Source organism: Ambystoma mexicanum, unplaced genomic scaffold, assembly GCF_040938575.1.
Source record: "Ambystoma mexicanum isolate Mex_15411 unplaced genomic scaffold, UKY_AmexF1_1 Mex_scaf1, whole genome shotgun sequence".
Classification (NCBI taxonomy): domain Eukaryota; kingdom Metazoa; phylum Chordata; class Amphibia; order Caudata; family Ambystomatidae; genus Ambystoma; species Ambystoma mexicanum.
The window spans coordinates 2,241,219-2,264,053 of record NW_027182324.1 but is presented as its reverse complement, the minus strand read 5'-3'; the positions used below and the strand labels follow the sequence as shown (position 1 = coordinate 2,264,053).

Sequence of the window (22,835 nt, the reverse complement as noted above, 5' to 3'; positions counted from 1 at the left end):
TCAAGTTTCAAATGGGCAGTGATCCCTGTACCTGGATAGCTCAGTCGGTAGAGCATCAGACTTTTAATCTGAGGGTCCAGGGTTCAAGTCCCTGTTCAGGCGTACCTTTGCTTCTTTTACAAAAAATTAAGCAGGAAATATGAATTGCTCATTCTAATATGTGCTATTTCTGATGGCATCGCAACCTTGGGCAATATGACTCTAAGGTAGTGGAGTCAAGAGTTCTTGGATGCTTTGCCAACATTTCAAGCCTCACTGTGCTTCTAAATAGCATGAAATAGCAATCTTTGTACAAAGTTTTAATATTGGGGAGACAGATTGGTCGAAAAAAAAGCAGACAGGCGCTGCTGAGATTCGAACTCAGGATCTCCTGTTTACTAGACAGGCGCTTTAACCAACTAAGCCACAGCACCCTTTTTGCATCTGGTCTCCTTTCCTTCCTCATGTAATCATTTAGAAGTGAAATCCACTTTTTTAAGGCTGGGCATCTGTTGCAATATAACTTTTCAAAATGTTTTCCAATTGACTGAAACTCCATTGCACAAAACGAGCATGTCATTAATCGTCGATTTAGAGTGGACTGCATTGCCCAGTGTGTGCATTGAGGAGCACATGTTCGTCTTTACTGGGGAGCAAGTTTGCACTCATGAATGTGGCAAAACATTCAAATCCGTAAGTGGGTGAACATTAAAGTCCTAGATGCTGCAAATCTCTATATCTGGATACGGAATGACTGAAAAAAGTTATGTCTCCAGTGTCAAAATGTGTGTAATGCACTAGTAATTCATTTCCTTTATTGACCAGTGAGGTAGCCATGTATGGAGGTGCTGTAGAGTGAAAATCAAGTTTCAAATAGGCAGTGATCCCTGTGCCTGGATAGCTCAGTCGGTAGAGCATCAGACTTTTAATCTGAGGGTCCAGGGTTCAAGTCCCTGTTCAGGCGTATCTTTGCTTCTTTTACAAAAAATTTAGCAGGAAATATGAATTGCTCATTCTAATATGTGCTATTTCTGATGGCATCGCAACCTTGGGCAATATGACTCTAAGGTAGTGGAGTCCAGAATTCTTGGATGCTTTGCCAACATTTCAAGCCTGACTGTGCTTCTAAATAGCATGAAATAACAATCTTTGTACAAAGTTTTAATATTGGGGAGACAGATTGGTCGAAAAAAAAGCAGAGAGGGGCTGTTGAGATTCGAACTCAGGATCTCCTGTTTACTAGACAGGCGCTTTAACCAACTAAGCCACAGCACCTCTTTTGCATCTGATCTCCTTTCCTTCCTCATGTAATCATTTAGAAGTGAAATCCACTTTTTTTAAGGCTGGGCTTCTGTTGCAATATAACTTTACAAAATGTTTTCCAATTGACTGAAACTCCATTGCACAAAACGAGCATGTCATTAATCGTTGATTTAGAGTGGACTGCATTGCCCAGTGTGTGTATTGAGGAGCACATGTTCGCCTTTACTGGGGAGCAATTTTGCACTCATGAATGTGGCAAAACATTCAAATCCGTAAGTGGGTGAACATTAAAGTCCTAGATGCTGCAAATCTCTATATCTGGATACGGAATGACTGAAAAAAGTTATGTCTCCAGTGTCAAAATGTGTGCAATGCACTAGTAATTCATTTCCTTTATTGACCAGTGAGGTAGCCATGTATGGAGGTGCTGTAGAGTGAAAATCAAGTTTCAAATGGGCAGTGATCCCTGTGCCTGGATAGCTCAGTCGGTAGAGCATCAGACTTTTAATCTGAGGGTCCAGGGTTCAAGTCCCTGTTCAGGCGTATCTTTGCTTCTTTTACAAAAAATTTAGCAGGAAATATGAATTGCTCATTCTAATATGTGCTATTTCTGATGGCATCGCAACCTTGGGCAATATGACTCTAAGGTAGTGGAGTCCAGAGTTCTTGGATGCTTTGCCAACATTTCAAGCCTGACTGTGCTTCTAAATAGCATGAAACAGCAATCTTTGTACAAAGTTTTAATATTGGGGAGACAGATTGGTCGAAAAAAAAGCAGACAGGCGCTGCTGAGATTCGAACTCAGGATCTCCTGTTTACTAGACAGGCGCTTTAACCAACTAAGCCACAGCACCTTTTTTGCATCTGGTCTCCTTTCCTTCCTCATGTAATCATTTAGAAGTGAAATCCACTTTTTTAAGGCTGGGCTTCTGTTGCAATATAACTTTTCAAAATGTTTTCCAATTGACTGAAACTCCATTGCACAAAACGAGCATGTCATTAATCGTCGATTTAGAGTGGACTGCATTGCCCAGTGTGTGCATTGAGGAGCACATGTTCGTCTTTACTGGGGAGCAAGTTTGCACTCATGAATGTGGCAAAACATTCAAATCCGTAAGTGGGTGAACATTAAAGTCCTAGATGCTGCAAATCTCTATATCTGGATACGGAATGACTGAAAAAAGTTATGTCTCCAGTGTCAAAATGTGTGTAATGCACTAGTAATTCATTTCCTTTATTGACCAGTGAGGTAGCCATGTATGGAGGTGCTGTAGAGTGAAAATCAAGTTTCAAATGGGCAGTGATCCCTGTGCCTGGATAGCTCAGTCGGTAGAGCATCAGACTTTTAATCTGAGGGTCCAGGGTTCAAGTCCCCGTTCAGGCGTATCTTTGCTTCTTTTACAAAAAATTTAGCAGGAAATATGAATTGCTCATTCTAATATGTGCTATTTCTGATGGCATCGCAACCTTGGGCAATATGACTCTAAGGTAGTGGAGTCCAGAATTCTTGGATGCTTTGCCAACATTTCAAGCCTGACTGTGCTTCTAAATAGCATGAAACAGCAATCTTTGTACAAAGTTTTAATATTGGGGAGACAGATTGGTCGAAAAAAAAGCAGACAGGCGCTGCTGAGATTCGAACTCAGGATCTCCTGTTTACTAGACAGGCGCTTTAACCAACTAAGCCACAGCACCTTTTTTGCATCTGGTCTCCTTTCCTTCCTCATGTAGTCATTTAGAAGTGAAATCCACTTTTTTAAGGCTGGGCTTCTGTTGCAATATAACTTTTCAAAATGTTTTCCAATTGACTGAAACTCCATTGCACAAAACGAGCATGTCATTAATCGTCGATTTAGAGTGGACTGCATTGCCCAGTGTGTGCATTGAGGAGCACATGTTCGTCTTTACTGGGGAGCAAGTTTGCACTCATGAATGTGGCAAAACATTCAAATCCGTAAGTGGGTGAACATTAAAGTCCTAGATGCTGCAAATCTCTATATCTGGATACGGAATGACTGAAAAAAGTTATGTCTCCAGTGTCAAAATGTGTGTAATGGCCTAGTAATTCATTTCCTTTATTGACCAGTGAGGTAGCCATGTATGGAGGTGCTGTAGAGTGAAAATCAAGTTTCAAATGGGCAGTGATCCTTGTGCCTGGATAGCTCAGTCGGTAGAGCATCAGACTTTTAATCTGAGGGTCCAGGGTTCAAGTCCCTGTTCAGGCGTACCTTTGCTTCTTTTACAAAAAATTAAGCAGGAAATATGAATTGCTCATTCTAATATGTGCTATTTCTGATGGCATCGCAACCTTGGGCAATATGACTCTAAGGTAGTGGAGTCCAGAGTTCTTGGATGCTTTGCCAACATTTCAAGCCTGACTGTGCTTCTAAATAGCATGAAACAGCAATCTTTGTACAAAGTTTTAATATTGGGGAGACAGATTGGTCGAAAAAAAAGCAGACAGGCGCTGCTGAGATTCGAACTCAGGATCTCCTGTTTACTAGACAGGCGCTTTAACCAACTAAGCCACAGCACCTTTTTTGCATCTGGTCTCCTTTCCTTCCTCATGTAATCATTTAGAAGCGAAATCCACTTTTTTAAGGCTGGGCTTCTGTTGCAATATAACTTTTCAAAATGTTTTCCAATTGACTGAAACTCCATTGCACAAAACGAGCATGTCATTAATCGTCGATTTAGAGTGGACTGCATTGCCCAGTGTGTGCATTGAGGAGCACATGTTCGTCTTTACTGGGGAGCAAGTTTGCACTCATGAATGTGGCAAAACATTCAAATCCGTAAGTGGGTGAACATTAAAGTCCTAGATGCTGCAAATCTCTATATCTGGATACGGAATGACTGAAAAAAGTTATGTCTCCAGTGTCAAAATGTGTGTAATGCACTAGTAATTCATTTCCTTTATTGACCAGTGAGGTAGCCATGTATGGAGGTGCTGTAGAGTGAAAATCAAGTTTCAAATGGGCAGTGATCCATCTGCCTGGATAGCTCAGTCGGTAGAGCATCAGACTTTTAATCTAAGGGTCCAGGGTTCAAGTCCCTGTTCAGGCGTACCTTTGCTTCTTTTACAAAAAATTAAGCAGGAAATATGAATTGCTCATTCTAATATGTGCTATTTCTGATGGCATCGCAACCTTGGGCAATATGACTCTAAGGTAGTGGAGTCCAGAGTTCTTGGATGCTTTGCCAACATATCAAGCCTGACTGTGCTTCTAAATAGCATGAAATAGCAATCTTTGTACAAAGTTTTAATATTGGGGAGACAGATTGGTCGAAAAAAAGCAGACAGGCGCTGCTGAGATTCAAACTCAGGATCTCCTGTTTACTAGACAGGCGCTTTAACCAACTAAGCCACAGCACCTTTTTTGCATCTGGTCTCCTTTCCTTCCTCATGTAATCATTTAGAAGTGAAATCCACTTTTTTAAGGCTGGACTTCTGTTGCAATATAACTTTTCAAAATGTTTTCCAATTGACTGAAACTCCATTGCACAAAACGAGCATGTCATTAATCGTCGATTTAGAGTGGACTGCATTGCCCAGTGTGTGCATTGAGGAGCACATGTTCGTCTTTACTGGGGAGCAAGTTTGCACTCATGAATGTGGCAAAACATTCAAATCCGTAAGTGGGTGAACATTAAAGTCCTAGATGCTGCAAATCTCTATATCTGGATACGTAATGACTGAAAAAAGTTATGTCTCCAGTGTCAAAATGTGTGTAATGCACTAGTAATTCATTTCCTTTATTGACCAGTGAGGTAGCCATGTATGGAGGTGCTGTAGAGTGAAAATCAAGTTTCAAATGGGCAGTGATCCCTGTGCCTGGATAGCTCAGTCGGTAGAGCATCAGACTTTTAATCTGAGGGTCCAGGGTTCAAGTCCCTGTTCAGGCGTATCTTTGCTTCTTTTACAAAAAATTTAGCAGGAAATATGAATTGCTCATTCTAATATGTGCTATTTCTGATGGCATCGCAACCTTGGGCAATATGACTCTAAGGTAGTGAAGTCCAGAATTCTTGGATGCTTTGCCAACATTTCAAGCCTGACTGTGCTTCTAAATAGCATGAAATAACAATCTTTGTACAAAGTTTTAATATTGGGGAGACAGATTGGTCGAAAAAAAAGCAGACAGGCGCTGCTGAGATTCAAACTCAGGATCTCCAGTTTACTAGACAGGCGCTTTAACCAACTAAGCCACAAAACCTCTTTGGCATCTGATCTCCTGTCCTTCCTCATGTAATCATTTAGAAGTGAAATCCACTTTTTTTAAGGCTGGGCTTCTGTTGCAATATAACTTTACAAAATGTTTTCCAATTGACTGAAACTCCAATGCACAAAACGAGCATGTCATTAATCGTTGATTTAGAGTGGACTTCATTGCCCAGTGTGTGTATTGAGGAGCACATGTTCGCCTTTACTGGGGAGCAATTTTGCACTCATGAATGTGGCAAAACATTCAAATCCGTAAGTGGGTGAACATTAAAGTCCTAGATGCTGCAAATCTCTATATCTGGATACGGAATGACTGAAAAAAGTTATGTCTCCAGTGTCAAAATGTGTGTAATGCACTAGTAATTCATTTCCTTTATTGACCAGTGAGGTAGCCATGTATGGAGGTGCTGTAGAGTGAAAATCAAGTTTCAAATGGGCAGTGATCCTTGTGCCTGGATAGCTCAGTCGGTAGAGCATCAGACTTTTAATCTGAGGGTCCAGGGTTCAAGTCCCTGTTCAGGCGTACCTTTGCTTCTTTTACAAAAAATTAAGCAGGAAATATGAATTGCTCATTCTAATATGTGCTATTTCTGATGGCATCGCAACCTTGGGCAATATGATTCTAAGGTAGTGGAGTCCAGAGTTCTTGGATGCTTTGCCAACATTTCAAGCCTGACTGTGCTTCTAAATAGCATGAAATAGCAATCTTTGTACAAAGTTTTAATATTGGGGAGACAGATTGGTCGAAAAAAAAGCAGACAGGCGCTGCTGAGATTCGAACTCAGGATCTCCTGTTTACTAGACAGGCGCTTTAACCAACTAAGCCACAGCACCTTTTTTGCATCTGGTCTCCTTTCCTTCCTCATGTAATCATTTAGAAGTGAAATCCACTTTTTTAAGGCTGGGCTTCTGTTGCAATATAACTTTTCAAAATGTTTTCCAATTGACTGAAACTCCATTGCACAAAACGAGCATGTCATTAATCGTCGATTTAGAGTGGACTGCATTGCCCAGTGTGTGCATTGAGGAGCACATGTTCGTCTTTACTGGGGAGCAAGTTTGCACTCATGAATGTGGCAAAACATTCAAATCCGTTAGTGGGTGAACATTAAAGTCCTAGATGCTGCAAATCTCTATATCTGGATACGGAATGACTGAAAAAAGTTATGTCTCCAGTGTCAAAATGTGTGTAATGCACTAGTAATTCATTTCCTTTATTGACCAGTGAGGTAGCCATGTATGGAGGTGCTGTAGAGTGAAAATCAAGTTTCAAATGGGCAGTGATCCTTGTGCCTGGATAGCTCAGTCGGTAGAGCATCAGACTTTTAATCTGAGGGTCCAGGGTTCAAGTCCTTGTTCAGGCGTACCTTTGCTTCTTTTACAAAAAATTAAGCAGGAAATATGAATTGCTCATTCTAATATGTGCTATTTCTGATGGCATCGCAACCTTGGGCAATATGACTCTAAGGTAGTGGAGTCCAGAGTTCTTGGATGCTTTGTCAACATTTCAAGCCTGACTGTGCTTCTAAATAGCATGAAACAGCAATCTTTGTACAAAGTTTTAATATTGGGGAGACAGATTGGTCGAAAAAAAAGCAGACAGGCGCTGCTGAGATTCGAACTCAGGATCTCCTGTTTACTAGACAGGCGCTTTAACCAACTAAGCCACAGCACCTTTTTTGCATCTGGTCTCCTTTCCTTCCTCATGTAATCATTTAGAAGCGAAATCCACTTTTTTAAGGCTGGGCTTCTGTTGCAATATAACTTTTCAAAATGTTTTCCAATTGACTGAAACTCCATTGCACAAAACGAGCATGTCATTAATCGTCGATTTAGAGTGGACTGCATTGCCCAGTGTGTGCATTGAGGAGCACATGTTCGTCTTTACTGGGGAGCAAGTTTGCACTCATGAATGTGGCAAAACATTCAAATCCGTAAGTGGGTGAACATTAAAGTCCTAGATGCTGCAAATCTCTATATCTGGATACGGAATGACTGAAAAAAGTTATGTCTCCAGTGTCAAAATGTGTGTAATGCACTAGTAATTCATTTCCTTTATTGACCAGTGAGGTAGCCATGTATGGAGGTGCTGTAGAGTGAAAATCAAGTTTCAAATGGGCAGTGATCCATCTGCCTGGATAGCTCAGTCGGTAGAGCATCAGACTTTTAATCTGAGGGTCCAGGGTTCAAGTCCCTGTTCAGGCGTACCTTTGCTTCTTTTACAAAAAATTAAGCAGGAAATATGAATTGCTCATTCTAATATGTGCTATTTCTGATGGCATCGCAACCTTGGGCAATATGACTCTAAGGTAGTGGAGTCCAGAGTTCTTGGATGCTTTGCCAACATATCAAGCCTGACTGTGCTTCTAAATAGCATGAAATAGCAATCTTTGTACAAAGTTTTAATATTGGGGAGACAGATTGGTCGAAAAAAAGCAGACAGGCGCTGCTGAGATTCAAACTCAGGATCTCCTGTTTACTAGACAGGCGCTTTAACCAACTAAGCCACAGCACCTTTTTTGCATCTGGTCTCCTTTCCTTCCTCATGTAATCATTTAGAAGTGAAATCCACTTTTTTAAGGCTGGACTTCTGTTGCAATATAACTTTTCAAAATGTTTTCCAATTGACTGAAACTCCATTGCACAAAAGGAGCATGTCATTAATCGTCGATTTAGAGTGGACTGCATTGCCCAGTGTGTGCATTGAGGAGCACATGTTCGTCTTTACTGGGGAGCAAGTTTGCACTCATGAATGTGGCAAAACATTCAAATCCGTAAGTGGGTGAACATTAAAGTCCTAGATGCTGCAAATCTCTATATCTGGATACGTAATGACTGAAAAAAGTTATGTCTCCAGTGTCAAAATGTGTGTAATGCACTAGTAATTCATTTCCTTTATTGACCAGTGAGGTAGCCATGTATGGAGGTGCTGTAGAGTGAAAATCAAGTTTCAAATGGGCAGTGATCCCTGTGCCTGGATAGCTCAGTCGGTAGAGCATCAGACTTTTAATCTGAGGGTCCAGGGTTCAAGTCCCTGTTCAGGCGTATCTTTGCTTCTTTTACAAAAAATTTAGCAGGAAATATGAATTGCTCATTCTAATATGTGCTATTTCTGATGGCATCGCAACCTTGGGCAATATGACTCTAAGGTAGTGAAGTCCAGAATTCTTGGATGCTTTGCCAACATTTCAAGCCTGACTGTGCTTCTAAATAGCATGAAATAACAATCTTTGTACAAAGTTTTAATATTGGGGAGACAGATTGGTCGAAAAAAAAGCAGACAGGCGCTGCTGAGATTCAAACTCAGGATCTCCAGTTTACTAGACAGGCGCTTTAACCAACTAAGCCACAAAACCTCTTTGGCATCTGATCTCCTGTCCTTCCTCATGTAATCATTTAGAAGTGAAATCCACTTTTTTTAAGGCTGGGCTTCTGTTGCAATATAACTTTACAAAATGTTTTCCAATTGACTGAAACTCCATTGCACAAAACGAGCATGTCATTAATCGTTGATTTAGAGTGGACTGCATTGCCCAGTGTGTGTATTGAGGAGCACATGTTCGCCTTTACTGGGGAGCAATTTTGCACTCATGAATGTGGCAAAACATTCAAATCCGTAAGTGGGTGAACATTAAAGTCCTAGATGCTGCAAATCTCTATATCTGGATACGGAATGACTGAAAAAAGTTATGTCTCCAGTGTCAAAATGTGTGTAATGCACTAGTAATTCATTTCCTTTATTGACCAGTGAGGTAGCCATGTATGGAGGTGCTGTAGAGTGAAAATCAAGTTTCAAATGGGCAGTGATCCTTGTGCCTGGATAGCTCAGTCGGTAGAGCATCAGACTTTTAATCTGAGGGTCCAGGGTTCAAGTCCCTGTTCAGGCGTACCTTTGCTTCTTTTACAAAAAATTAAGCAGGAAATATGAATTGCTCATTCTAATATGTGCTATTTCTGATGGCATCGCAACCTTGGGCAATATGATTCTAAGGTAGTGGAGTCCAGAGTTCTTGGATGCTTTGCCAACATTTCAAGCCTGACTGTGCTTCTAAATAGCATGAAATAGCAATCTTTGTACAAAGTTTTAATATTGGGGAGACAGATTGGTCGAAAAAAAAGCAGACAGGCGCTGCTGAGATTCGAACTCAGGATCTCCTGTTTACTAGACAGGCGCTTTAACCAACTAAGCCACAGCACCTTTTTTGCATCTGGTCTCCTTTCCTTCCTCATGTAATCATTTAGAAGTGAAATCCACTTTTTTAAGGCTGGGCTTCTGTTGCAATATAACTTTTCAAAATGTTTTCCAATTGACTGAAACTCCATTGCACAAAACGAGCATGTCATTAATCGTCGATTTAGAGTGGACTGCATTGCCCAGTGTGTGCATTGAGGAGCACATGTTCGTCTTTACTGGGGAGCAAGTTTGCACTCATGAATGTGGCAAAACATTCAAATCCGTAAGTGGGTGAACATTAAAGTCCTAGATGCTGCAAATCTCTATATCTGGATACGGAATGACTGAAAAAAGTTATGTCTCCAGTGTCAAAATGTGTGTAATGCACTAGTAATTCATTTCCTTTATTGACCAGTGAGGTAGCCATGTATGGAGGTGCTGTAGAGTGAAAATCAAGTTTCAAATGGGCAGTGATCCTTGTGCCTGGATAGCTCAGTCGGTAGAGCATCAGACTTTTAATCTGAGGGTCCAGGGTTCAAGTCCCTGTTCAGGCGTACCATTGCTTCTTTTACAAAAAATTAAGCAGGAAATATGAATTGCTCATTCTAATATGTGCTATTTCTGATGGCATCGCAACCTTGGGCAATATGACTCTAAGGTAGTGGAGTCCAGAGTTCTTGGATGCTTTGCCAACATTTCAAGCCTGACAGTGCTTCTAAATAGCATGAAACAGCAATCTTTGTACAAAGTTTTAATATTGGGGAGACAGATTGGTCGAAAAAAAAGCAGACAGGCGCTGCTGAGATTCGAACTCAGGATCTCCTGTTTACTAGACAGGCGCTTTAACCAACTAAGCCACAGCACCTTATTTGCATCTGGTCTCCTTTCCTTCCTCATGTAATCATTTAGAAGTGAAATCCACTTTTTTAAGGCTGGGCTTCTGTTGCAATATAACTTTTCAAAATGTTTTCCAATTGACTGAAACTCCATTGCACAAAACGAGCATGTCATTAATCGTCGATTTAGAGTGGACTGCATTGCCCAGTGTGTGCATTGAGGAGCACATGTTCGTCTTTACTGGGGAGCAAGTTTGCACTCATGAATGTGGCAAAACATTCAAATCCGTAAGTGGGTGAACATTAAAGTCCTAGATGCTGCAAATCTCTATATCTGGATACGGAATGACTGAAAAAAGTTATGTCTCCAGTGTCAAAATGTGTGTAATGCACTAGTAATTCATTTCCTTTATTGACCAGTGAGGTAGCCATGTATGGAGGTGCTGTAGAGTGAAAATCAAGTTTCAAATGGGCAGTGATCCCTGTACCTGGATAGCTCAGTCGGTAGAGCATCAGACTTTTAATCTGAGGGTCCAGGGTTCAAGTCCCTGTTCAGGCGTACCTTTGCTTCTTTTACAAAAAATTAAGCAGGAAATATGAATTGCTCATTCTAATATGTGCTATTTCTGATGGCATCGCAACCTTGGGCAATATGACTCTAAGGTAGTGGAGTCAAGAGTTCTTGGATGCTTTGCCAACATTTCAAGCCTCACTGTGCTTCTAAATAGCATGAAATAGCAATCTTTGTACAAAGTTTTAATATTGGGGAGACAGATTGGTCGAAAAAAAAGCAGACAGGCGCTGCTGAGATTCGAACTCAGGATCTCCTGTTTACTAGACAGGCGCTTTAACCAACTAAGCCACAGCACCCTTTTTGCATCTGGTCTCCTTTCCTTCCTCATGTAATCATTTAGAAGTGAAATCCACTTTTTTAAGGCTGGGCATCTGTTGCAATATAACTTTTCAAAATGTTTTCCAATTGACTGAAACTCCATTGCACAAAACGAGCATGTCATTAATCGTCGATTTAGAGTGGACTGCATTGCCCAGTGTGTGCATTGAGGAGCACATGTTCGTCTTTACTGGGGAGCAAGTTTGCACTCATGAATGTGGCAAAACATTCAAATCCGTAAGTGGGTGAACATTAAAGTCCTAGATGCTGCAAATCTCTATATCTGGATACGGAATGACTGAAAAAAGTTATGTCTCCAGTGTCAAAATGTGTGTAATGCACTAGTAATTCATTTCCTTTATTGACCAGTGAGGTAGCCATGTATGGAGGTGCTGTAGAGTGAAAATCAAGTTTCAAATAGGCAGTGATCCCTGTGCCTGGATAGCTCAGTCGGTAGAGCATCAGACTTTTAATCTGAGGGTCCAGGGTTCAAGTCCCTGTTCAGGCGTATCTTTGCTTCTTTTACAAAAAATTTAGCAGGAAATATGAATTGCTCATTCTAATATGTGCTATTTCTGATGGCATCGCAACCTTGGGCAATATGACTCTAAGGTAGTGGAGTCCAGAATTCTTGGATGCTTTGCCAACATTTCAAGCCTGACTGTGCTTCTAAATAGCATGAAATAACAATCTTTGTACAAAGTTTTAATATTGGGGAGACAGATTGGTCGAAAAAAAAGCAGAGAGGGGCTGTTGAGATTCGAACTCAGGATCTCCTGTTTACTAGACAGGCGCTTTAACCAACTAAGCCACAGCACCTCTTTTGCATCTGATCTCCTTTCCTTCCTCATGTAATCATTTAGAAGTGAAATCCACTTTTTTTAAGGCTGGGCTTCTGTTGCAATATAACTTTACAAAATGTTTTCCAATTGACTGAAACTCCATTGCACAAAACGAGCATGTCATTAATCGTTGATTTAGAGTGGACTGCATTGCCCAGTGTGTGTATTGAGGAGCACATGTTCGCCTTTACTGGGGAGCAATTTTGCACTCATGAATGTGGCAAAACATTCAAATCCGTAAGTGGGTGAACATTAAAGTCCTAGATGCTGCAAATCTCTATATCTGGATACGGAATGACTGAAAAAAGTTATGTCTCCAGTGTCAAAATGTGTGCAATGCACTAGTAATTCATTTCCTTTATTGACCAGTGAGGTAGCCATGTATGGAGGTGCTGTAGAGTGAAAATCAAGTTTCAAATGGGCAGTGATCCCTGTGCCTGGATAGCTCAGTCGGTAGAGCATCAGACTTTTAATCTGAGGGTCCAGGGTTCAAGTCCCTGTTCAGGCGTATCTTTGCTTCTTTTACAAAAAATTTAGCAGGAAATATGAATTGCTCATTCTAATATGTGCTATTTCTGATGGCATCGCAACCTTGGGCAATATGACTCTAAGGTAGTGGAGTCCAGAGTTCTTGGATGCTTTGCCAACATTTCAAGCCTGACTGTGCTTCTAAATAGCATGAAACAGCAATCTTTGTACAAAGTTTTAATATTGGGGAGACAGATTGGTCGAAAAAAAAGCAGACAGGCGCTGCTGAGATTCGAACTCAGGATCTCCTGTTTACTAGACAGGCGCTTTAACCAACTAAGCCACAGCACCTTTTTTGCATCTGGTCTCCTTTCCTTCCTCATGTAATCATTTAGAAGTGAAATCCACTTTTTTAAGGCTGGGCTTCTGTTGCAATATAACTTTTCAAAATGTTTTCCAATTGACTGAAACTCCATTGCACAAAACGAGCATGTCATTAATCGTCGATTTAGAGTGGACTGCATTGCCCAGTGTGTGCATTGAGGAGCACATGTTCGTCTTTACTGGGGAGCAAGTTTGCACTCATGAATGTGGCAAAACATTCAAATCCGTAAGTGGGTGAACATTAAAGTCCTAGATGCTGCAAATCTCTATATCTGGATACGGAATGACTGAAAAAAGTTATGTCTCCAGTGTCAAAATGTGTGTAATGCACTAGTAATTCATTTCCTTTATTGACCAGTGAGGTAGCCATGTATGGAGGTGCTGTAGAGTGAAAATCAAGTTTCAAATGGGCAGTGATCCCTGTGCCTGGATAGCTCAGTCGGTAGAGCATCAGACTTTTAATCTGAGGGTCCAGGGTTCAAGTCCCCGTTCAGGCGTATCTTTGCTTCTTTTACAAAAAATTTAGCAGGAAATATGAATTGCTCATTCTAATATGTGCTATTTCTGATGGCATCGCAACCTTGGGCAATATGACTCTAAGGTAGTGGAGTCCAGAATTCTTGGATGCTTTGCCAACATTTCAAGCCTGACTGTGCTTCTAAATAGCATGAAACAGCAATCTTTGTACAAAGTTTTAATATTGGGGAGACAGATTGGTCGAAAAAAAAGCAGACAGGCGCTGCTGAGATTCGAACTCAGGATCTCCTGTTTACTAGACAGGCGCTTTAACCAACTAAGCCACAGCACCTTTTTTGCATCTGGTCTCCTTTCCTTCCTCATGTAGTCATTTAGAAGTGAAATCCACTTTTTTAAGGCTGGGCTTCTGTTGCAATATAACTTTTCAAAATGTTTTCCAATTGACTGAAACTCCATTGCACAAAACGAGCATGTCATTAATCGTCGATTTAGAGTGGACTGCATTGCCCAGTGTGTGCATTGAGGAGCACATGTTCGTCTTTACTGGGGAGCAAGTTTGCACTCATGAATGTGGCAAAACATTCAAATCCGTAAGTGGGTGAACATTAAAGTCCTAGATGCTGCAAATCTCTATATCTGGATACGGAATGACTGAAAAAAGTTATGTCTCCAGTGTCAAAATGTGTGTAATGGCCTAGTAATTCATTTCCTTTATTGACCAGTGAGGTAGCCATGTATGGAGGTGCTGTAGAGTGAAAATCAAGTTTCAAATGGGCAGTGATCCTTGTGCCTGGATAGCTCAGTCGGTAGAGCATCAGACTTTTAATCTGAGGGTCCAGGGTTCAAGTCCCTGTTCAGGCGTACCTTTGCTTCTTTTACAAAAAATTAAGCAGGAAATATGAATTGCTCATTCTAATATGTGCTATTTCTGATGGCATCGCAACCTTGGGCAATATGACTCTAAGGTAGTGGAGTCCAGAGTTCTTGGATGCTTTGCCAACATTTCAAGCCTGACTGTGCTTCTAAATAGCATGAAACAGCAATCTTTGTACAAAGTTTTAATATTGGGGAGACAGATTGGTCGAAAAAAAAGCAGACAGGCGCTGCTGAGATTCGAACTCAGGATCTCCTGTTTACTAGACAGGCGCTTTAACCAACTAAGCCACAGCACCTTTTTTGCATCTGGTCTCCTTTCCTTCCTCATGTAATCATTTAGAAGCGAAATCCACTTTTTTAAGGCTGGGCTTCTGTTGCAATATAACTTTTCAAAATGTTTTCCAATTGACTGAAACTCCATTGCACAAAACGAGCATGTCATTAATCGTCGATTTAGAGTGGACTGCATTGCCCAGTGTGTGCATTGAGGAGCACATGTTCGTCTTTACTGGGGAGCAAGTTTGCACTCATGAATGTGGCAAAACATTCAAATCCGTAAGTGGGTGAACATTAAAGTCCTAGATGCTGCAAATCTCTATATCTGGATACGGAATGACTGAAAAAAGTTATGTCTCCAGTGTCAAAATGTGTGTAATGCACTAGTAATTCATTTCCTTTATTGACCAGTGAGGTAGCCATGTATGGAGGTGCTGTAGAGTGAAAATCAAGTTTCAAATGGGCAGTGATCCATCTGCCTGGATAGCTCAGTCGGTAGAGCATCAGACTTTTAATCTAAGGGTCCAGGGTTCAAGTCCCTGTTCAGGCGTACCTTTGCTTCTTTTACAAAAAATTAAGCAGGAAATATGAATTGCTCATTCTAATATGTGCTATTTCTGATGGCATCGCAACCTTGGGCAATATGACTCTAAGGTAGTGGAGTCCAGAGTTCTTGGATGCTTTGCCAACATATCAAGCCTGACTGTGCTTCTAAATAGCATGAAATAGCAATCTTTGTACAAAGTTTTAATATTGGGGAGACAGATTGGTCGAAAAAAAGCAGACAGGCGCTGCTGAGATTCAAACTCAGGATCTCCTGTTTACTAGACAGGCGCTTTAACCAACTAAGCCACAGCACCTTTTTTGCATCTGGTCTCCTTTCCTTCCTCATGTAATCATTTAGAAGTGAAATCCACTTTTTTAAGGCTGGACTTCTGTTGCAATATAACTTTTCAAAATGTTTTCCAATTGACTGAAACTCCATTGCACAAAACGAGCATGTCATTAATCGTCGATTTAGAGTGGACTGCATTGCCCAGTGTGTGCATTGAGGAGCACATGTTCGTCTTTACTGGGGAGCAAGTTTGCACTCATGAATGTGGCAAAACATTCAAATCCGTAAGTGGGTGAACATTAAAGTCCTAGATGCTGCAAATCTCTATATCTGGATACGTAATGACTGAAAAAAGTTATGTCTCCAGTGTCAAAATGTGTGTAATGCACTAGTAATTCATTTCCTTTATTGACCAGTGAGGTAGCCATGTATGGAGGTGCTGTAGAGTGAAAATCAAGTTTCAAATGGGCAGTGATCCCTGTGCCTGGATAGCTCAGTCGGTAGAGCATCAGACTTTTAATCTGAGGGTCCAGGGTTCAAGTCCCTGTTCAGGCGTATCTTTGCTTCTTTTACAAAAAATTTAGCAGGAAATATGAATTGCTCATTCTAATATGTGCTATTTCTGATGGCATCGCAACCTTGGGCAATATGACTCTAAGGTAGTGAAGTCCAGAATTCTTGGATGCTTTGCCAACATTTCAAGCCTGACTGTGCTTCTAAATAGCATGAAATAACAATCTTTGTACAAAGTTTTAATATTGGGGAGACAGATTGGTCGAAAAAAAAGCAGACAGGCGCTGCTGAGATTCAAACTCAGGATCTCCAGTTTACTAGACAGGCGCTTTAACCAACTAAGCCACAAAACCTCTTTGGCATCTGATCTCCTGTCCTTCCTCATGTAATCATTTAGAAGTGAAATCCACTTTTTTTAAGGCTGGGCTTCTGTTGCAATATAACTTTACAAAATGTTTTCCAATTGACTGAAACTCCAATGCACAAAACGAGCATGTCATTAATCGTTGATTTAGAGTGGACTTCATTGCCCAGTGTGTGTATTGAGGAGCACATGTTCGCCTTTACTGGGGAGCAATTTTGCACTCATGAATGTGGCAAAACATTCAAATCCGTAAGTGGGTGAACATTAAAGTCCTAGATGCTGCAAATCTCTATATCTGGATACGGAATGACTGAAAAAAGTTATGTCTCCAGTGTCAAAATGTGTGTAATGCACTAGTAATTCATTTCCTTTATTGACCAGTGAGGTAGCCATGTATGGAGGTGCTGTAGAGTGAAAATCAAGTTTCAAATGGGCAGTGATCCTTGTGCCTGGATAGCTCAGTCGGTAGAGCATCAGACTTTTAATCTGAGGGTCCAGGGTTCAAGTCCCTGTTCAGGCGTACCTTTGCTTCTTTTACAAAAAATTAAGCAGGAAATATGAATTGCTCATTCTAATATGTGCTATTTCTGATGGCATCGCAACCTTGGGCAATATGATTCTAAGGTAGTGGAGTCCAGAGTTCTTGGATGCTTTGCCAACATTTCAAGCCTGACTGTGCTTCTAAATAGCATGAAATAGCAATCTTTGTACAAAGTTTTAATATTGGGGAGACAGATTGGTCGAAAAAAAAGCAGACAGGCGCTGCTGAGATTCGAACTCAGGATCTCCTGTTTACTAGACAGGCGCTTTAACCAACTAAGCCACAGCACCTTTTTTGCATCTGGTCTCCTTTCCTTCCTCATGTAATCATTTAGAAGTGAAATCCACTTTTTTAAGGCTGGGCTTCTGTTGCAATATAACTTTTCAAAATGTTTTCCAATTGACTGAAACTCCATTGCACAAAACGAGCATGTCATTAATCGTCGATTTAGAGTGGACTGCATTGCCCAGTGTGTGCATTGAGGAGCACATGTTCGTCTTTACTGGGGAGCAAGTTTGCACTCATGAATGTGGCAAAACATTCAAATCCGTTAGTGGGTGAACATTAAAGTCCTAGATGCTGCAAATCTCTATATCTGGATACGGAATGACTGAAAAAAGTTATGTCTCCAGTGTCAAAATGTGTGTAATGCACTAGTAATTCATTTCCTTTATTGACCAGTGAGGTAGCCATGTATGGAGGTGCTGTAGAGTGAAAATCAAGTTTCAAATGGGCAGTGATCCTTGTGCCTGGATAGCTCAGTCGGTAGAGCATCAGACTTTTAATCTGAGGGTCCAGGGTTCAAGTCCTTGTTCAGGCGTACCTTTGCTTCTTTTACAAAAAATTAAGCAGGAAATATGAATTGCTCATTCTAATATGTGCTATTTCTGATGGCATCGCAACCTTGGGCAATATGACTCTAAGGTAGTGGAGTCCAGAGTTCTTGGATGCTTTGTCAACATTTCAAGCCTGACTGTGCTTCTAAATAGCATGAAACAGCAATCTTTGTACAAAGTTTTAATATTGGGGAGACAGATTGGTCGAAAAAAAAGCAGACAGGCGCTGCTGAGATTCGAACTCAGGATCTCCTGTTTACTAGACAGGCGCTTTAACCAACTAAGCCACAGCACCTTTTTTGCATCTGGTCTCCTTTCCTTCCTCATGTAATCATTTAGAAGCGAAATCCACTTTTTTAAGGCTGGGCTTCTGTTGCAATATAACTTTTCAAAATGTTTTCCAATTGACTGAAACTCCATTGCACAAAACGAGCATGTCATTAATCGTCGATTTAGAGTGGACTGCATTGCCCAGTGTGTGCATTGAGGAGCACATGTTCGTCTTTACTGGGGAGCAAGTTTGCACTCATGAATGTGGCAAAACATTCAAATCCGTAAGTGGGTGAACATTAAAGTCCTAGATGCTGCAAATCTCTATATCTGGATACGGAATGACTGAAAAAAGTTATGTCTCCAGTGTCAAAATGTGTGTAATGCACTAGTAATTCATTTCCTTTATTGACCAGTGAGGTAGCCATGTATGGAGGTGCTGTAGAGTGAAAATCAAGTTTCAAATGGGCAGTGATCCATCTGCCTGGATAGCTCAGTCGGTAGAGCATCAGACTTTTAATCTGAGGGTCCAGGGTTCAAGTCCCTGTTCAGGCGTACCTTTGCTTCTTTTACAAAAAATTAAGCAGGAAATATGAATTGCTCATTCTAATATGTGCTATTTCTGATGGCATCGCAACCTTGGGCAATATGACTCTAAGGTAGTGGAGTCCAGAGTTCTTGGATGCTTTGCCAACATATCAAGCCTGACTGTGCTTCTAAATAGCATGAAATAGCAATCTTTGTACAAAGTTTTAATATTGGGGAGACAGATTGGTCGAAAAAAAGCAGACAGGCGCTGCTGAGATTCAAACTCAGGATCTCCTGTTTACTAGACAGGCGCTTTAACCAACTAAGCCACAGCACCTTTTTTGCATCTGGTCTCCTTTCCTTCCTCATGTAATCATTTAGAAGTGAAATCCACTTTTTTAAGGCTGGACTTCTGTTGCAATATAACTTTTCAAAATGTTTTCCAATTGACTGAAACTCCATTGCACAAAAGGAGCATGTCATTAATCGTCGATTTAGAGTGGACTGCATTGCCCAGTGTGTGCATTGAGGAGCACATGTTCGTCTTTACTGGGGAGCAAGTTTGCACTCATGAATGTGGCAAAACATTCAAATCCGTAAGTGGGTGAACATTAAAGTCCTAGATGCTGCAAATCTCTATATCTGGATACGTAATGACTGAAAAAAGTTATGTCTCCAGTGTCAAAATGTGTGTAATGCACTAGTAATTCATTTCCTTTATTGACCAGTGAGGTAGCCATGTATGGAGGTGCTGTAGAGTGAAAATCAAGTTTCAAATGGGCAGTGATCCCTGTGCCTGGATAGCTCAGTCGGTAGAGCATCAGACTTTTAATCTGAGGGTCCAGGGTTCAAGTCCCTGTTCAGGCGTATCTTTGCTTCTTTTACAAAAAATTTAGCAGGAAATATGAATTGCTCATTCTAATATGTGCTATTTCTGATGGCATCGCAACCTTGGGCAATATGACTCTAAGGTAGTGAAGTCCAGAATTCTTGGATGCTTTGCCAACATTTCAAGCCTGACTGTGCTTCTAAATAGCATGAAATAACAATCTTTGTACAAAGTTTTAATATTGGGGAGACAGATTGGTCGAAAAAAAAGCAGACAGGCGCTGCTGAGATTCAAACTCAGGATCTCCAGTTTACTAGACAGGCGCTTTAACCAACTAAGCCACAAAACCTCTTTGGCATCTGATCTCCTGTCCTTCCTCATGTAATCATTTAGAAGTGAAATCCACTTTTTTTAAGGCTGGGCTTCTGTTGCAATATAACTTTACAAAATGTTTTCCAATTGACTGAAACTCCAATGCACAAAACGAGCATGTCATTAATCGTTGATTTAGAGTGGACTTCATTGCCCAGTGTGTGTATTGAGGAGCACATGTTCGCCTTTACTGGGGAGCAATTTTGCACTCATGAATGTGGCAAAACATTCAAATCCGTAAGTGGGTGAACATTAAAGTCCTAGATGCTGCAAATCTCTATATCTGGATACGGAATGACTGAAAAAAGTTATGTCTCCAGTGTCAAAATGTGTGTAATGCACTAGTAATTCATTTCCTTTATTGACCAGTGAGGTAGCCATGTATGGAGGTGCTGTAGAGTGAAAATCAAGTTTCAAATGGGCAGTGATCCTTGTGCCTGGATAGCTCAGTCGGTAGAGCATCAGACTTTTAATCTGAGGGTCCAGGGTTCAAGTCCCTGTTCAGGCGTACCTTTGCTTCTTTTACAAAAAATTAAGCAGGAAATATGAATTGCTCATTCTAATATGTGCTATTTCTGATGGCATCGCAACCTTGGGCAATATGATTCTAAGGTAGTGGAGTCCAGAGTTCTTGGATGCTTTGCCAACATTTCAAGCCTGACTGTGCTTCTAAATAGCATGAAATAGCAATCTTTGTACAAAGTTTTAATATTGGGGAGACAGATTGGTCGAAAAAAAAGCAGACAGGCGCTGCTGAGATTCGAACTCAGGATCTCCTGTTTACTAGACAGGCGCTTTAACCAACTAAGCCACAGCACCTTTTTTGCATCTGGTCTCCTTTCCTTCCTCATGTAATCATTTAGAAGTGAAATCCACTTTTTTAAGGCTGGGCTTCTGTTGCAATATAACTTTTCAAAATGTTTTCCAATTGACTGAAACTCCATTGCACAAAACGAGCATGTCATTAATCGTCGATTTAGAGTGGACTGCATTGCCCAGTGTGTGCATTGAGGAGCACATGTTCGTCTTTACTGGGGAGCAAGTTTGCACTCATGAATGTGGCAAAACATTCAAATCCGTTAGTGGGTGAACATTAAAGTCCTAGATGCTGCAAATCTCTATATCTGGATACGGAATGACTGAAAAAAGTTATGTCTCCAGTGTCAAAATGTGTGTAATGCACTAGTAATTCATTTCCTTTATTGACCAGTGAGGTAGCCATGTATGGAGGTGCTGTAGAGTGAAAATCAAGTTTCAAATGGGCAGTGATCCTTGTGCCTGGATAGCTCAGTCGGTAGAGCATCAGACTTTTAATCTGAGGGTCCAGGGTTCAAGTCCCTGTTCAGGCGTACCTTTGCTTCTTTTACAAAAAATTAAGCAGGAAATATGAATTGCTCATTCTAATATGTGCTATTTCTGATGGCATCGCAACCTTGGGCAATATGACTCTAAGGTAGTGGAGTCCAGAGTTCTTGGATGCTTTGTCAACATTTCAAGCCTGACTGTGCTTCTAAATAGCATGAAACAGCAATCTTTGTACAAAGTTTTAATATTGGGGAGACAGATTGGTCGAAAAAAAAGCAGACAGGCGCTGCTGAGATTCGAACTCAGGATCTCCTGTTTACTAGACAGGCGCTTTAACCAACTAAGCCACAGCACCTCTTTTGCATCTGATCTCCTTTCCTTCCTCATGTAATCATTTAGAAATGAAATCCACTTTTTTTAAGGCTGGGCTTCTGTTGCAATATAACTTTACAAAATGTTTTCCAATTGACTGAAACTCCATTGCACAAAACGAGCATGTCATTAATCGTTGATTTAGAGTGGACTGCATTGCCCAGTGTGTGTATTGAGGAGCACATGTTCGCCTTTACTGGGGAGCAAGTTTTCACTCATGAATGTGGCAAAACATTCAAATCCGTAAGTGGGTGAACATTAAAGTCCTAGATGCTGCAAATCTCTATATCTGGATACGGAATGACTGAAAAAAGTTATGTCTCCAGTGTCAAAATGTGTGTAATGCACTAGTAATTCATTTCCTTTATTGACCAGTGAGGTAGCCATGTATGGAGGTGCTGTAGAGTGAAAATCAAGTTTCAAATGGGCAGTGATCCTTGTGCCTGGATAGCTCAGTCGGTAGAGCATCAGACTTTTAATCTGAGGGTCCAGGGTTCAAGTCCCTGTTCAGGCGTACCATTGCTTCTTTTACAAAAAATTAAGCAGGAAATATGAATTGCTCATTCTAATATGTGCTATTTCTGATGGCATCGCAACCTTGGGCAATATGACTCTAAGGTAGTGGAGTCCAGAGTTCTTGGATGCTTTGCCAACATTTCAAGCCTGACTGTGCTTCTAAATAGCATGAAACAGCAATCTTTGTACAAAGTTTTAATATTGGGGAGACAGATTGGTCGAAAAAAAAGCAGACAGGCGCTGCTGAGATTCGAACTCAGGATCTCCTGTTTACTAGACAGGCGCTTTAACCAACTAAGCCACAGCACCTTTTTTGCATCTGGTCTCCTTTCCTTCCTCATGTAATCATTTAGAAGTGAAATCCACTTTTTTAAGGCTGGGCTTCTGTTGCAATATAACTTTTCAAAATGTTTTCCAATTGACTGAAACTCCATTGCACAAAACGAGCATGTCATTAATCGTCGATTTAGAGTGGACTGCATTGCCCAGTGTGTGCATTGAGGAGCACATGTTCGTCTTTACTGGGGAGCAAGTTTGCACTCATGAATGTGGCAAAACATTCAAATCCGTAAGTGGGTGAACATTAAAGTCCTAGATGCTGCAAATCTCTATATCTGGATACGGAATGACTGAAAAAAGTTATGTCTCCAGTGTCAAAATGTGTGTAATGCACTAGTAATTCATTTCCTTTATTGACCAGTGAGGTAGCCATGTATGGAGGTGCTGTAGAGTGAAAATCAAGTTTCAAATGAGCAGTGATCCCTGTGCCTGGATAGCTCAGTCGGTAGAGCATCAGACTTTTAATCTGAGGGTCCAGGGTTCAAGTCCCTGTTCAGGCGTATCTTTGCTTCTTTTACAAAAC

The 22,835-nt window shown here is 40.8% G+C and overlaps 37 non-coding genes across 37 annotated transcripts; 20 read left to right on the top strand and 17 right to left on the bottom strand.

The window, feature by feature from the left end:
* Positions 1–339: 339 nt before the first annotated feature.
* On the bottom strand, positions 340–413 carry TRNAT-AGU (transfer RNA threonine (anticodon AGU)). Its single transcript has one exon. It is a non-coding gene; the product is annotated as a tRNA-Thr (tRNA).
* A 457-nt stretch (positions 414–870) lies between these two features.
* On the top strand, positions 871–943 carry TRNAK-UUU (transfer RNA lysine (anticodon UUU)). The gene has a single exon. It is a non-coding gene; the product is annotated as a tRNA-Lys (tRNA).
* Positions 944–1,712: 769 nt separating this feature from the next.
* On the top strand, positions 1,713–1,785 carry TRNAK-UUU (transfer RNA lysine (anticodon UUU)). Its single transcript has one exon. It is a non-coding gene; the product is annotated as a tRNA-Lys (tRNA).
* Positions 1,786–2,022: 237 nt separating this feature from the next.
* TRNAT-AGU (transfer RNA threonine (anticodon AGU)) lies at positions 2,023–2,096 on the bottom strand. Its single transcript has one exon. It is a non-coding gene; the product is annotated as a tRNA-Thr (tRNA).
* A 767-nt stretch (positions 2,097–2,863) lies between these two features.
* Positions 2,864–2,937, bottom strand: TRNAT-AGU (transfer RNA threonine (anticodon AGU)). The gene has a single exon. It is a non-coding gene; the product is annotated as a tRNA-Thr (tRNA).
* Positions 2,938–3,394: 457 nt separating this feature from the next.
* Positions 3,395–3,467, top strand: TRNAK-UUU (transfer RNA lysine (anticodon UUU)). The gene has a single exon. It is a non-coding gene; the product is annotated as a tRNA-Lys (tRNA).
* Positions 3,468–3,704: 237 nt separating this feature from the next.
* Positions 3,705–3,778, bottom strand: TRNAT-AGU (transfer RNA threonine (anticodon AGU)). The gene has a single exon. It is a non-coding gene; the product is annotated as a tRNA-Thr (tRNA).
* A 1,297-nt stretch (positions 3,779–5,075) lies between these two features.
* On the top strand, positions 5,076–5,148 carry TRNAK-UUU (transfer RNA lysine (anticodon UUU)). Its single transcript has one exon. It is a non-coding gene; the product is annotated as a tRNA-Lys (tRNA).
* Positions 5,149–5,917: 769 nt separating this feature from the next.
* On the top strand, positions 5,918–5,990 carry TRNAK-UUU (transfer RNA lysine (anticodon UUU)). The gene has a single exon. It is a non-coding gene; the product is annotated as a tRNA-Lys (tRNA).
* A 237-nt stretch (positions 5,991–6,227) lies between these two features.
* TRNAT-AGU (transfer RNA threonine (anticodon AGU)) lies at positions 6,228–6,301 on the bottom strand. Its single transcript has one exon. It is a non-coding gene; the product is annotated as a tRNA-Thr (tRNA).
* A 767-nt stretch (positions 6,302–7,068) lies between these two features.
* Positions 7,069–7,142, bottom strand: TRNAT-AGU (transfer RNA threonine (anticodon AGU)). The gene has a single exon. It is a non-coding gene; the product is annotated as a tRNA-Thr (tRNA).
* A 457-nt stretch (positions 7,143–7,599) lies between these two features.
* On the top strand, positions 7,600–7,672 carry TRNAK-UUU (transfer RNA lysine (anticodon UUU)). Its single transcript has one exon. It is a non-coding gene; the product is annotated as a tRNA-Lys (tRNA).
* A 767-nt stretch (positions 7,673–8,439) lies between these two features.
* Positions 8,440–8,512, top strand: TRNAK-UUU (transfer RNA lysine (anticodon UUU)). Its single transcript has one exon. It is a non-coding gene; the product is annotated as a tRNA-Lys (tRNA).
* A 769-nt stretch (positions 8,513–9,281) lies between these two features.
* Positions 9,282–9,354, top strand: TRNAK-UUU (transfer RNA lysine (anticodon UUU)). Its single transcript has one exon. It is a non-coding gene; the product is annotated as a tRNA-Lys (tRNA).
* Positions 9,355–9,591: 237 nt separating this feature from the next.
* On the bottom strand, positions 9,592–9,665 carry TRNAT-AGU (transfer RNA threonine (anticodon AGU)). The gene has a single exon. It is a non-coding gene; the product is annotated as a tRNA-Thr (tRNA).
* A 457-nt stretch (positions 9,666–10,122) lies between these two features.
* Positions 10,123–10,195, top strand: TRNAK-UUU (transfer RNA lysine (anticodon UUU)). The gene has a single exon. It is a non-coding gene; the product is annotated as a tRNA-Lys (tRNA).
* Positions 10,196–10,432: 237 nt separating this feature from the next.
* On the bottom strand, positions 10,433–10,506 carry TRNAT-AGU (transfer RNA threonine (anticodon AGU)). Its single transcript has one exon. It is a non-coding gene; the product is annotated as a tRNA-Thr (tRNA).
* A 767-nt stretch (positions 10,507–11,273) lies between these two features.
* TRNAT-AGU (transfer RNA threonine (anticodon AGU)) lies at positions 11,274–11,347 on the bottom strand. Its single transcript has one exon. It is a non-coding gene; the product is annotated as a tRNA-Thr (tRNA).
* Positions 11,348–11,804: 457 nt separating this feature from the next.
* Positions 11,805–11,877, top strand: TRNAK-UUU (transfer RNA lysine (anticodon UUU)). Its single transcript has one exon. It is a non-coding gene; the product is annotated as a tRNA-Lys (tRNA).
* A 769-nt stretch (positions 11,878–12,646) lies between these two features.
* TRNAK-UUU (transfer RNA lysine (anticodon UUU)) lies at positions 12,647–12,719 on the top strand. Its single transcript has one exon. It is a non-coding gene; the product is annotated as a tRNA-Lys (tRNA).
* A 237-nt stretch (positions 12,720–12,956) lies between these two features.
* Positions 12,957–13,030, bottom strand: TRNAT-AGU (transfer RNA threonine (anticodon AGU)). Its single transcript has one exon. It is a non-coding gene; the product is annotated as a tRNA-Thr (tRNA).
* A 767-nt stretch (positions 13,031–13,797) lies between these two features.
* On the bottom strand, positions 13,798–13,871 carry TRNAT-AGU (transfer RNA threonine (anticodon AGU)). Its single transcript has one exon. It is a non-coding gene; the product is annotated as a tRNA-Thr (tRNA).
* A 457-nt stretch (positions 13,872–14,328) lies between these two features.
* TRNAK-UUU (transfer RNA lysine (anticodon UUU)) lies at positions 14,329–14,401 on the top strand. The gene has a single exon. It is a non-coding gene; the product is annotated as a tRNA-Lys (tRNA).
* Positions 14,402–14,638: 237 nt separating this feature from the next.
* On the bottom strand, positions 14,639–14,712 carry TRNAT-AGU (transfer RNA threonine (anticodon AGU)). Its single transcript has one exon. It is a non-coding gene; the product is annotated as a tRNA-Thr (tRNA).
* Positions 14,713–16,009: 1,297 nt separating this feature from the next.
* Positions 16,010–16,082, top strand: TRNAK-UUU (transfer RNA lysine (anticodon UUU)). The gene has a single exon. It is a non-coding gene; the product is annotated as a tRNA-Lys (tRNA).
* A 769-nt stretch (positions 16,083–16,851) lies between these two features.
* Positions 16,852–16,924, top strand: TRNAK-UUU (transfer RNA lysine (anticodon UUU)). The gene has a single exon. It is a non-coding gene; the product is annotated as a tRNA-Lys (tRNA).
* Positions 16,925–17,161: 237 nt separating this feature from the next.
* TRNAT-AGU (transfer RNA threonine (anticodon AGU)) lies at positions 17,162–17,235 on the bottom strand. The gene has a single exon. It is a non-coding gene; the product is annotated as a tRNA-Thr (tRNA).
* A 767-nt stretch (positions 17,236–18,002) lies between these two features.
* TRNAT-AGU (transfer RNA threonine (anticodon AGU)) lies at positions 18,003–18,076 on the bottom strand. The gene has a single exon. It is a non-coding gene; the product is annotated as a tRNA-Thr (tRNA).
* Positions 18,077–18,533: 457 nt separating this feature from the next.
* TRNAK-UUU (transfer RNA lysine (anticodon UUU)) lies at positions 18,534–18,606 on the top strand. Its single transcript has one exon. It is a non-coding gene; the product is annotated as a tRNA-Lys (tRNA).
* A 767-nt stretch (positions 18,607–19,373) lies between these two features.
* On the top strand, positions 19,374–19,446 carry TRNAK-UUU (transfer RNA lysine (anticodon UUU)). Its single transcript has one exon. It is a non-coding gene; the product is annotated as a tRNA-Lys (tRNA).
* A 769-nt stretch (positions 19,447–20,215) lies between these two features.
* On the top strand, positions 20,216–20,288 carry TRNAK-UUU (transfer RNA lysine (anticodon UUU)). The gene has a single exon. It is a non-coding gene; the product is annotated as a tRNA-Lys (tRNA).
* Positions 20,289–20,525: 237 nt separating this feature from the next.
* TRNAT-AGU (transfer RNA threonine (anticodon AGU)) lies at positions 20,526–20,599 on the bottom strand. Its single transcript has one exon. It is a non-coding gene; the product is annotated as a tRNA-Thr (tRNA).
* Positions 20,600–21,056: 457 nt separating this feature from the next.
* On the top strand, positions 21,057–21,129 carry TRNAK-UUU (transfer RNA lysine (anticodon UUU)). The gene has a single exon. It is a non-coding gene; the product is annotated as a tRNA-Lys (tRNA).
* A 237-nt stretch (positions 21,130–21,366) lies between these two features.
* Positions 21,367–21,440, bottom strand: TRNAT-AGU (transfer RNA threonine (anticodon AGU)). Its single transcript has one exon. It is a non-coding gene; the product is annotated as a tRNA-Thr (tRNA).
* Positions 21,441–21,898: 458 nt separating this feature from the next.
* TRNAK-UUU (transfer RNA lysine (anticodon UUU)) lies at positions 21,899–21,971 on the top strand. Its single transcript has one exon. It is a non-coding gene; the product is annotated as a tRNA-Lys (tRNA).
* A 237-nt stretch (positions 21,972–22,208) lies between these two features.
* TRNAT-AGU (transfer RNA threonine (anticodon AGU)) lies at positions 22,209–22,282 on the bottom strand. Its single transcript has one exon. It is a non-coding gene; the product is annotated as a tRNA-Thr (tRNA).
* A 457-nt stretch (positions 22,283–22,739) lies between these two features.
* Positions 22,740–22,812, top strand: TRNAK-UUU (transfer RNA lysine (anticodon UUU)). Its single transcript has one exon. It is a non-coding gene; the product is annotated as a tRNA-Lys (tRNA).
* Positions 22,813–22,835: the final 23 nt, after the last annotated feature.